At 44.5% G+C, this 11,262-nt stretch overlaps 1 non-coding gene across 1 annotated transcript; it reads right to left on the minus strand.

The window, feature by feature from the left end:
* Positions 1–8,867: 8,867 nt before the first annotated feature.
* Positions 8,868–8,940, minus strand: TRNAK-UUU (transfer RNA lysine (anticodon UUU)). Its single transcript has one exon. It is a non-coding gene; the product is annotated as a tRNA-Lys (tRNA).
* Between the last annotated feature and the right edge of the window lie 2,322 nt (positions 8,941–11,262).

Raw genomic sequence — 11,262 nt, forward strand, 5'->3', positions numbered from 1 at the left:
TAAAGAGATTGTATATATACCGAGGTTTTATATGCCGACGACACTAATGCATTTTCTTCGGGAACGAGCTTAGATATAATTCTCATGGAGGTGAACAACTGAATGTTGGGTTAGGTGTGGTGGCTAGAAAGTAAACACCTCACACCTCACTCCGAACATGAACAATTCTTGTCTTACGACATGACAGTGCAAGCAGTTCCATTTTTAGAATTTCAAGATATGGGCACAAAACATTTCTCACCTTCCAGATTTGTAGATGTCGCATTGCATAAAAATCTCCTATGGAATGCGCGCGTCGAAGTCCTTGGAACTGATTTCTCTGGCGCTTTAGCCATTTTAAACAGACTAAGGGGTTATCTTCCAGCTACTTTGAAGCGACCGATATGAAACCCTCGTATATATTCACGCCTTAGCTATTGCTCATTTGGGTTGGCAGCCACGACAAAAGCAAATTTAGGTTCTCTACTGTCTCTCCAAAAAAGAGCAATACGTGCCATTGGTAACCTATAGCTGCCAGGTAGTTGTGCACCCTAATTTAAATACTATGGAGTACTCGAAACATGCAAACTTTACGAACCCAGACTAAGCCTTGAAGTTTAGTGCCAATACCGGTCCGATAAATCTACTTTTGAAACAAAATATAAGGAGAAAAGTAGTACATATTGGTTACAAACGAATACTATAACCAAGTCTTGAGCTTGATTCGAGCCAGCTACGGATATCGGATACTGAGCTTTCAGGGCGTAACGATTTGAATGAAAACATCTTCAACGAAAGTCCGAGTGGTAGGGTTTTCGAAACGAAAGTTGAGAAATACTGACTACAAGTAATAATTTGTTTTAAACCCAAAGTTTCGGGACCAACTCGGTCGCTTCTTCAGGGGAGACTAAAATGCGAGCCAGCAGCAGCAGGGAGCGGAGGGTAAGAGAAGTCCCCTCCCTGTTGGTAGCTCGTCTTTTAGTCACCCCTGAAGAAGGGACTGAGTTGATCCTGAAACTCTGGGTTTAAAACAAATTATTGGTTGGAGCCAATATCCCTCAACTTTTGTGAAGCTGCAAGATAGAAGATTTATGAAACCATTATCCTATCAGTTAGGACCAATTAACCGATGCTTGCTCCCTTAATAAAGTTAAGAAAATATTGAGGGAGTTGTTCTCAGAGAAAGAATAGCGCTTTAGTATACCTAACATTTTGTTTTCAACTGTAAAGTTCGATCGCGTGTATGTTTCACTTTAAATATGTTTTGCAACCACTCGTTGCTAGTATAATTGAATACCTGTTTTTGTTCTTTGGGCTTGCTGTCATTTTGTCCCGCAAAAAAAGAACTCACATTACTGCTCAACTTTGCTCTGCTTGTAAATAGATATTTATGCTGTTTTGGCCGACACTTGAATGTCAACCGCTGTTTGCCTAAGGGAGGCTTGACCTCGTCCGACAGTTACTTGTGTTTAGTCACGTCCCTCAAGACAACAGTTCTGTCTTGAAGAAAAATGTCTGTCTTGGTCTTGAAGAAAAATGAATGAACACAAATGAAAATCCAATGACTTATGTTTTTGTTCAGTTTCTTGGTACCGCAAAGAATAACTTCGCGGCAGTAATTTCGAAGCAAAATTACTTGATTGCTTTAGAAATTATTCTCATTAAAATTCACCTCTGCTGTTTGTGTTGTCAAAGCTTTAGACTCTCGCACGACCAGTTTGGCTCCTCTAAAGCAGAAATGACGTGTGGCAAGTATTGCGTGGGGCTGTGCCTCCGAGATAGCCGGTATCTTCGGTTGTTGAATCGTTATATCAAAGATTCCGGTCTAAAAAGCCCTTCCGTTGCTGTTAATGACATACCGTGCCAAACCTGACGCAGGCGCACTCGTCAGTGCAGTCGTCAGTGCACATCTGGCGTTTGCTGTAATTCCTTGAAAGATTTGAAATAAACATCTGAATCATCACCATCATCTTCACCATTTATTAACCCTTAAGGGTCCCGTGGGGACATTACATAAGGAGGGGGGAGGGGCTGGATACATCATACAAGTGTCCGACGGTCATACATAAGAAAAGGGAAAAAAAGGGAAGCGAGAGAGAGAAATGGACGGAAAGGCAGGGAGGTCAACCAGGCGACGCCCAGTTGGCTACCCTACACTTGGGGAGGGGAACAAAGGGGAAAAGAGGAAAAATAGTGGCAATGAAATGAGTTTTCTAAGTGTCCAGCGACCACCATGTCACGGGGACAGAGGGCGCGCACTGAAAACTTAAAGATTATAGACGGGAATACAATCCCGAGTCCCTTAAGAATCTCAGGAGCGCTTTAACCGCTTTCCTTTGTGAGGAAGGTTCAGTCCAAGGCCCCACAACATTGGACTCTGTTAAAGGACGCGAGTCCAAGCGGTGCAGAGTAGCAATTAGGAAACCGCGCTCTCGCTCAAAACGAGGGCAGTCACAGAGGAGGTGTCCGATCGTTTCATCACAACCGCACTGGTCACACGCTGGAGAGTCTGCCATTGCGATGAGATGGGAATAGGCGTTTGTGAACGCCACTCCCAGCCACAGGCGGCACAACAGCGTAGTATCACCGATGGGGAGGCCGAATGGTATATGATGTTGAAGCAAGAGGTTGAAGTGGTGCGAGCGGGGTGTCCAACCTCCAGGGGCAGACCACGACGTTACAGTCAGGTTCCGGGCGAGCAGTTGAAGGTGCCTTGCTGCGTCAGCTCTTGTCAATGGTATGCGGACAGTGTTCGCTGTATCGTGAGCCGATCGAGCAGCATCGTCAGCTAAGTCGTTACCAACAATGCCGCTATGGCATGGTACCCATTGGAAAATTATTTCATGGGAAAAAACCAAGGAAACCCAGGCACAGCAATACAGTGAACAAATTAATAAAGTCAAAGACAATCTCAAACCTCTGTAGTAGCAACCTGACGACTCCGCCATGAACGAAGGTTGGGTCATGATCTCAGAAAGATAACCTTTGTTAGGGGACACATATCCAAGCTTCGAGGTGTTTCCAGAGGAACTGGAAGAAAGTAATGTCGGATTCTTTGCACTGGAATTTGCCGCGACACTCTCCTACTCGGGTTCGAACCCTGCCGCGGCGGCCGCATTTCGATGGAAGGTAAACGCAAAGATGTTAGAAAGTGCAGTTACCCTTGGCGCTGCGACCCAATAAATTTTGACTTCATCACACCAAAATGCATGCCCTTTCAAAAAGCTCGCAGGAAAAACAACGCCTCAAGTACCCGTAACGCGTTGAAATAGCAAAAATTTGTGGGGCCACAGCGGCAAGGGTAACTGCGTTTCCGAAATTCTAAAACTCATATGAGTATTACTCAGGGTTTATTATGTGCCTCTCAGTAAAAAGAGAAGTGAAGAGTTATAGTTAAAAACCTAACTACTTATTGTTAGGTAACCAGCTAACTAACTACTCAGCACGTCTTAGCTGCAGCCTGAATCGCTGCACCGTTGACGATGCTGTGCGAAAAAAAAAGCGCTGTTCTATCTGAAAATGCCCTTTTAAAATTTGCACAACATCTTGGGTCAGGTATGACGTAAGAGCGTGTCTTAATTGGGCTGTAAAATTAGCGTTCTCTAATTAAGTTAGCAGTCAGCAGCAATAAGAGACCCGTCGCGGTGGCTCGGGGTTTTTCCCGTTCAGCTGCTGATCCAAATCTTTCGGGATCGAACCCGATTTCCGCAGCTGCTTTTCAATGAAGGAAAAATTTACAAAACGCCCGCTATAAGAATTGCTTTCAAGGTTGAGCAGATTGGAAAGAAATGTGTGAAGTGAGCTTTAGGGAACGAAAAACTGGTCGAAAAGGCGCAAAATTCTGCACACCAGATTTTTAAAACTCTATGGCTCAATCGACAATGAGTCCTAGATTAACCTGTGTTTATTTAGAAAAATTCATCAGTGGCTTCATGTTATGGAGAGCTTAAGAATTTAGGCGCCTAGAGCAATTAAGATAAAATTGTTTCATCAACAGTATACATGTGGGGCAAAGCGTGACTTTGTGATATTCTGGTAGGACTAAAGTAAATTTAATGGTTTTACTGCTTGCTCTAAAACTCTGCCCGTGTTTTATTTTATCTCGGATAGTCAGAGTGTACAAAACGCAAACAATGAATGCCGAGTATCGCGCAAAAAAACACGAAGAAAACTCTGCTGAGGCGTAAGCAGCGCATATGCCTTCATCTCCTTTTGGTTTTTTCTCTAATCACATTGAGAGCCTCGCATTCACGCGCTACGAATCGAGCCAAATCGCATGTCTATTGAATACGGCTGAGCGAAAGAGCAACAGTTGTGACACAAAAACAAAGGAAAGTTGCGATGAAGTCAGTAAATTCAAAAAGAGTGCGTAGCCGGGCTACAAGAAAAAGCCCGGCGCTAGCATTGATAGTGGGGCATGAAAGAAAATAGTGCCTGGCTCAGTCTTAGTGCAATGTCTATCGTCTGAATAGGCTCGCATTGATTGTCTAGATGTCTGTCGTGCAAAATTAGTGTGCATTCATTGCAAGGATGTGTAAAATTGTGATTTTATAAGCATATCTCATTTTACCTCAGGAACTGTCTTTTTTACTCCATGGGGTGGAACAAAATGCGCCATTCTGAAGTTAATAAATTTCCCGCTGTTCCTATTCACCAGGGATTTTCATATTTGGTTAGCGTAATGCCAGGACTGTAGGAAATACTTAGAAGTATTTGTTTTTTTTAACGCCTTTGAGTAAAAAATAATGACGATGATTTTACAAATTTTTGTCACGTTCCCCGCCCCCCTCCCCCCGTCCCTTGCATTGCTTTTCATTGTGATTATGTTCTCTGGAATAAGTCAAGGGTTACGATTACTACTACTGCCGCCGCCTAGAGGAAAATTGTGGGATGTTATGTGACACAGTATTTATACTACAAGCTGAAAGCTAATTGCCCTGGATGCATTTGCCTTAGCGACTACATCATGTCTTGCTTGGTTCTGCTCTCGTCCATTGTGCTGGTTCACTGCGCCAGTATTGTGCATTCAATAACCAGTGACAGCTAATAGCACTTTAAACTTTCATGAAATGCTCCTGAAAAAGAAATTACTAACGTAAACACATGGTAGAGAGAAGGTGTGGTAGATGGTCCTTGGCGATCACAAAATGAACAAGGGAGGGGAAAACCTCAGGTTGCTTGAGCCAACGCTTCGACAAGAGGACTTGTCTTCGTCTGGGCAAAGCGTTCATCATTGGCAGGGATTAAAATAGGGCCTTCGCTCTGAGGAGGAAGGCCCCGGGTGGGGGAAGAAAAGTGGTGTGAGAGGGGATGCGTGTCATGAAGGGGAGGGAGGTGAATCTTGATTCGTTAAGCTGCTAGAGTGGACAAACTTATATCCGGGGGGTGTGTAATGAACAAATACTTTGAAGGGGCTGCGACGGGGGGGAGGCGCTGGGTGGACCTGTAAAACTCAGATAAAAGGATTAGTCAGCCTGGCGCAGGGAAATGAGAACAAGGCAAACAAAATAGGCTGGCACTGGAAGGAGAAAGAAAGGGGGGGGGGGGCCATTTCTAAGGAAGTACAAGTGAGGGGGGTTGGGGGGGGGGGGAATGGCTCGAGTTCAGAGAAAGCCAAAAGGTGGGGGCGGAGGGGGTAACAGGAATGTCATGGTCTCCGAGAATTGATAGTAGGGGATTAAGGGAAAAGAAGAAAAAAAAAGTGAACAAAGGGAGAGGTTGAGAAGGCCAGAAATGTGGTGGAAGATATGACGTGGCAAGGGTGCACAGAGCGATAATGTACTTATGCGAGGTTCTAGGAAATGGTCTGACCACGTGCAAGACATTTGTTAATTTAAAATTATGCTAACCCTGGAATGTACCTGAGAGATTCCAGGTTTCCTCTGGACACGTTAATCCCTGTTGGTCCCAGTGTTTTAAATTTGTGGATTAGGAATGCTTCTCTGTATTTTCTGTCCCTAGTCGATTTGAAGCCTGACTGAAGAATGAACAATTTGAGTTCATCTAATTTGTGATGGCGTTGATTAAAATGGGTCGACACTGCCTTCTGTTAATTCCGTGTTGTGTCAGCCCGGTGCCTATTTAATCTGGCACTCATTGTTTGCCCGGTTTCTCCGATATATTGTTTCTGGCAGAAGGAGCACTGGAGCATTTAGATAATATTGGATGATGTACAGTCAAAACTGGTCTATATATCGAAGCTGAAATCGCTTGCAGTACTTTTAACCATAGTGTCCCTTTGTAAATGTTTGCATGTCTTGCATCTAGGTCGAGAGCATGAAGTTACTGTCGGTGGTGGTTTCTTACCGAGCCTAGCATGCACCAGAATGTCCTCAAGTTTGTGTTGCGTCTGTATGTTACCCTTGGTGCGTCGGGAAATATTTTCTTGAGATGGTCGTTACCAGTTAAAATGGGGTGGTATTTCCGCAGAATATTGTTTATGTTTGGAAGCGCGTTTGAGTATTTCGTTATAAGTGCAGGAGGTCGTTGACTGTTAAACGGGCACCGGGCTGACACAACACGGAATGAACAAAAGGCACTGTCGACCCATTTTAATCAACGTCATCACAAATTCGATAAACTCAAATTGTTCATTCTTCAGTCAGGCTTCAAATCGACTAGGGACAGAAAATACAGAGAAGCATTCCTAATCCACAAATTTAAAACACTGCAACCAACAGGGATTAACATGTCCAGAGGAAACCTGGAATCTCTCATGTACATTCCAGGGTTAGCATAATTTTAAATTAACAAATGTTGCGCACGTGGAAAGACCATTTCCTAGAACCTCGCATAAGTATATTATCGCTCTTTGCACCCTTCCCACGTCATATCTTTCACCACATTTCCGGCCTTCTCAACCTCTCCCTTTGTTCACTTTTTTTTTTCTTCTTTTCCACTAATCCCCTACCATCAGTTCTCGGAAACTATGACATTCCTGTTACCCTTCCGCCCCCACCTTTTGGCTTTCTCTGAACTCGAGCCATTTCCCACCCCCCCCTGCCTTGTTTTTTTTTCTTAAAAATGCCCCCCCCCCCCCCTTCTTTCTCCTTCCAGTGCCAGCCTATTTTGTTTGCCTTGTTCTCATTTCCCTGTGCCACGCTGACTAATCCTCTTATCTGAGTTTTACAGGTCCACCCAGCGCCTCCCCCCCGTCGCAGCCCCTTCAAAGCCTTTGTTCATTACACACCCCCCCGGATATAAGTTTTTCCACTATAGCAGCTTAACGAATCAAGATTCACCTCTCTCCCCTTCTTGACACGCATCCCCTCTCACACCACTTTCCTTCCCTCACCCGGGGCCTTGCTCCTCGGAGCGAAGGACCTATTTAATCCCTGCCAATGATGAACGCTTTGCCCAGACGAAGACAAGTCCTCTTGTCGATACGTTATTGGCTCAAGCAACCGGAGGTTTTCCCCTCCCTTGTTCATTTTGTGATAACGTAAACACAGGTGTTTAGCCATGTCCAGCCGACGGCGGGCAATTCGTCCACAGTGTGTCCCTGAGCTAGTGTAACCCTCTACATTGCATTCATCCATCCTAAGAAAAATCGTTTGGATAAATCTTAAATGTAAAATAGATTCCTTGCTTCATTTTAGACGAAGCGACCACTGGGGCGTATATCCTGTCTGAGTCATTGCAAACTCATAGAAGGAGGAACCGCCCCGCCGCGGTGGCTCAGTGGTTACGGCGCTCGGCTGGTGATCCGAAATACGCGGGTTACATCCCGGCCGCGGCGGCTGAATTTCGATGGAGGCGAAATTCTAGAGGCCCGCGTACTGTGCGATGTCAGTGCACGTTAAAGAACCCCAGGTGGTCGAAATTTCCGGAGCCCTTCACTACGGCGTCCCTCACAGCCTGAGTTTCTTTGGGACGATAAACCCCAATAAACCAAACCAACCAAACCAGAAGGAGGAACCGCGACGGCGGTGCTTTTGAGCAGGAACTTTCGGTTGTAGGATATGAAAGTATTAAGGACATTTCAAAAGCCCCTGCTTCTTATCGTATGCATACGGGCATGCGATTTTAGCGAATCCGCGCAAGAGTTTTCGGTATGGTTAGATTCATTTTCCCCGAGTTGTGCTGTATTCATGCTTCAGTCAGTGATATATTAGTCATGAGAGTGTCACTAACCGATGGTCTCATTCTTATCTTCTAAAACAATCATAGCTCTGCCTATGAGTAAAGAAAAGAATGGCTACGAAGCTTCGTGTTTATTACGCAGACTGCAGTTGTGTGTTGCATAGCCGAGGGATATTACTTTGAAGAGGAAAGCAAAACAATGCTAGGGATGTCCAGTAAAGTGTGTCCCTGGAATATAACAGGATCTGAAGCGCCATCAACGCATATTATTAGCACCGGACATTTTTTGTACCGAGGTATCTCTTAGTGATAAAGCAATTCGGGATATATATCCCAAAATTTCCAGATTACTCTTTCGCACACTGCAGCCGTTTCTGTGACCCCGCCTTGTTCTTTTGCAGTGGCGACTGAAGTGATGATCGAAGCGGGCTAAGCGGTGTTGCTTCTGACAAGGCCAGTTCTTTGACACGTACCTCGGAAGGACTGCTTTTCTGTAATCCTAACGAGGGTGAGCGAAAGATGGGCTACACATATAGCTGCATGTTGACACAGAAAATACACAATAAAGAGATGTCTGCCTTACCGTCACTCTGTCATCTTTGTAAAGAATATGTTCAAGTTGGTTCCCAAAGAAGGCGGCCTCAACAAAACGTATATAAGCCACGCAGCAATCCATGCGTCAAAATCGGTGGGGAGTGTTTGGCGGTGAAGAGCATTTTGCGACAAACGTATCTGATCTGTGTTGTGCAAAAGTCTTCACTGATCGTGGCAAAACGCAAGTTGTCGAAAGAAAAGTAAAAAGTCTTCGCCCGAACGGGGGCTCGAACCCCGGACCGTTAGGTTAAAAGCCTAACGCTCTACCGACTGAGCTATCCCGGCGGACGCAAGCAGCCGGCGTAAACTGGTTGGCAATATTAAGTTACAGTTCGGAAACTAGAAACTCAAGCTTACAGCAGCACTTCAATAATATCACGTATGGCAAGCCATCAAAAGAAAAATATTTTAGCTTTTATGACAAAAACATGGTGGAAAAAGAATAATGGGGGCCGATGGATTAAAGCCCCGCAAAAGGCGTTGCCTGACCCAATCCTGCAGCCTAGAGGGGCAGTAAAACCATCACATCAAAAATCCAAGGAAAACGGTAGGCTCAATTAGCAACAAGCAGCACTTCGTCAGTAAAAAAGGTCTGGAGATTCTTGGTTGGCATCAAATCCATCATCCTATGTCCGCGGATTCTTGGGATTGACCGAATAAGGCGGCAGTCATATCTTTGGTGCAGCAGAGGGAGAATGGCCAGGTTTAAAGCTGTCTAACCTTAATTCTTTCTTGAATATTTTATTCCTCAAAGGTCCACAAAGGAATTTAAATGCGTGGTGGGTAACAAGGACGTATTAACATGAAAAAAAGATGATCTTCGATGGCGGTTTTCAAGTGACAGCAGTTGGTGATCGTAGCCACTTCGGATGGAAGATCATGCCAGTGTCGGGCTGTTTACAAGAATAGAATACTGGTAATATGTTTAAGTGCGGGCTTTCACGGAGTATTCAGCCTTATAGGCTGACTATGACGGGAAATGTGATGGGGACGTGCAATAAATGTAGCATCGTGATTAAAGGCATAAATGAATTTATGATATAAGTAAACACGGGCAATTTTGCGACTATAGGCAAATGTAGGAAGACGAGCTGAATCTTCAATGCGGAAACTTTGGTGCGATACGAATAGTAAGAATAAATGAACCTGGCAGTGCGGTTCTAGACAGATTCGAGCGTGCCAGTGAGGTTATCAAAGTGAGGATGATACGCGGCGCATGCAAACTCTAATTTGGACCATGCCAATGTTACGTAAGCAAGCAGTTTTGTGGAATGGGGGCCTGGTAAGGTTACGGCACAAGTACCCTAAAACGTATTGCTTGATTAGCAGAATTAGTGACATGATGAACGTGATGCAACTGTCAACGGGCACTTGGCAGCGCTTTCATGTCTAAAATGTGATGAATAGGTCTGGTGTATCATAGAATTTCTATGATTTAAGGTCTACATAAGCTTAATATCTCTCTAAATGTTGGGGAACGCTTTGAAGAAGTCTTTAGCACGATCCTGCTCAATGTGGGCGCTGCCTTGAACGTGTACGCTACTTACATGCGTATACTGAGCACTGGAAACTGCGACTGAAAATGTGGGTATGTTGTGGGTTTGTTGAAGACGCGCATAACTGGCCCTCTGGGTCAGTCGACACCTCAATCGCGCGTTCAGGTACGTGACGTTGGTCTCCACCTGCAAAAAAAACTGCACTTTCGCACAATATTTTGTGCTTGGCAATGCTAAACAGCCAGCCGTTTTTATTGGGCTGACTCACGCCCACAAAAAACTGAATGACTCGGCGGCAGCATAGCAACAAGCGTGTTGGAGGTCGTCGAACAGAATGCCTGTAGCTCTCTACCAAGCTCAATTTAAATATTACAACGAACTTTTTAGATACGGCGAGAGGAATAACAACAGTCTGGAGCAATGTTGAATCGGCTTCGCTTGGGTTCGCTCAATCCAGATAAATCTAATCGCACCTTGTATCACAAAGCGATAAAGCTGCGTGACAGAAAGTTTGAAGAATCAACAAACTAAATGATTTGCGTGACTATTGCGGTAATGTCCTTTTATACTGCCTTATTACCTCAGGTCAGAGAAGGGTTGTACGTCACATGTCAGGGTCTGCCCTTTGTGCAGAATCAGGATTGTAAGATTCTATTTCTGTTTGTGCGTTAGGCACACAGCAGTCTTTAACGTAGCCAGTGGATTCGTTAACTCGTCCTGGATAACCTCTTTAAGCAAGTGCTTGCTTGAACATTTCTTATAAATACAAGCTCACTATTCTTATTTGCTTATTTATCCGTACCTTCTCTTGCTTCTGCATTGTGTAAGCACTTGATTTTGTTTCATTTGTCAAGTGTGGCTTTTGAATTACTAAAAATGGTGGTACTGCTTGTGTTGGAAAAGGCAGCCGCAATTTCACTGGGAAAGTGCAGCAGACAACCAGCTTATATCATTCTGCGCGAGTAGATTTCAAACTTGTCTTGCGCTTTAGGTCAGCAACTTATTGTTGCGTCACTCTTCTCAGCCTGACTTGTGGGTCGGGGTTTTCTAATCATAAAATATGTCTTAAAGAAAAGTTCTATTTTTGCCTCTCTTTATGAAAGCAAAACTC

This window comes from Amblyomma mixtum, chromosome 5, assembly GCF_055824585.1.
Source record: "Amblyomma mixtum isolate Tamu chromosome 5, ASM5582458v1, whole genome shotgun sequence".
Lineage (NCBI taxonomy): Eukaryota > Metazoa > Arthropoda > Arachnida > Ixodida > Ixodidae > Amblyomma > Amblyomma mixtum.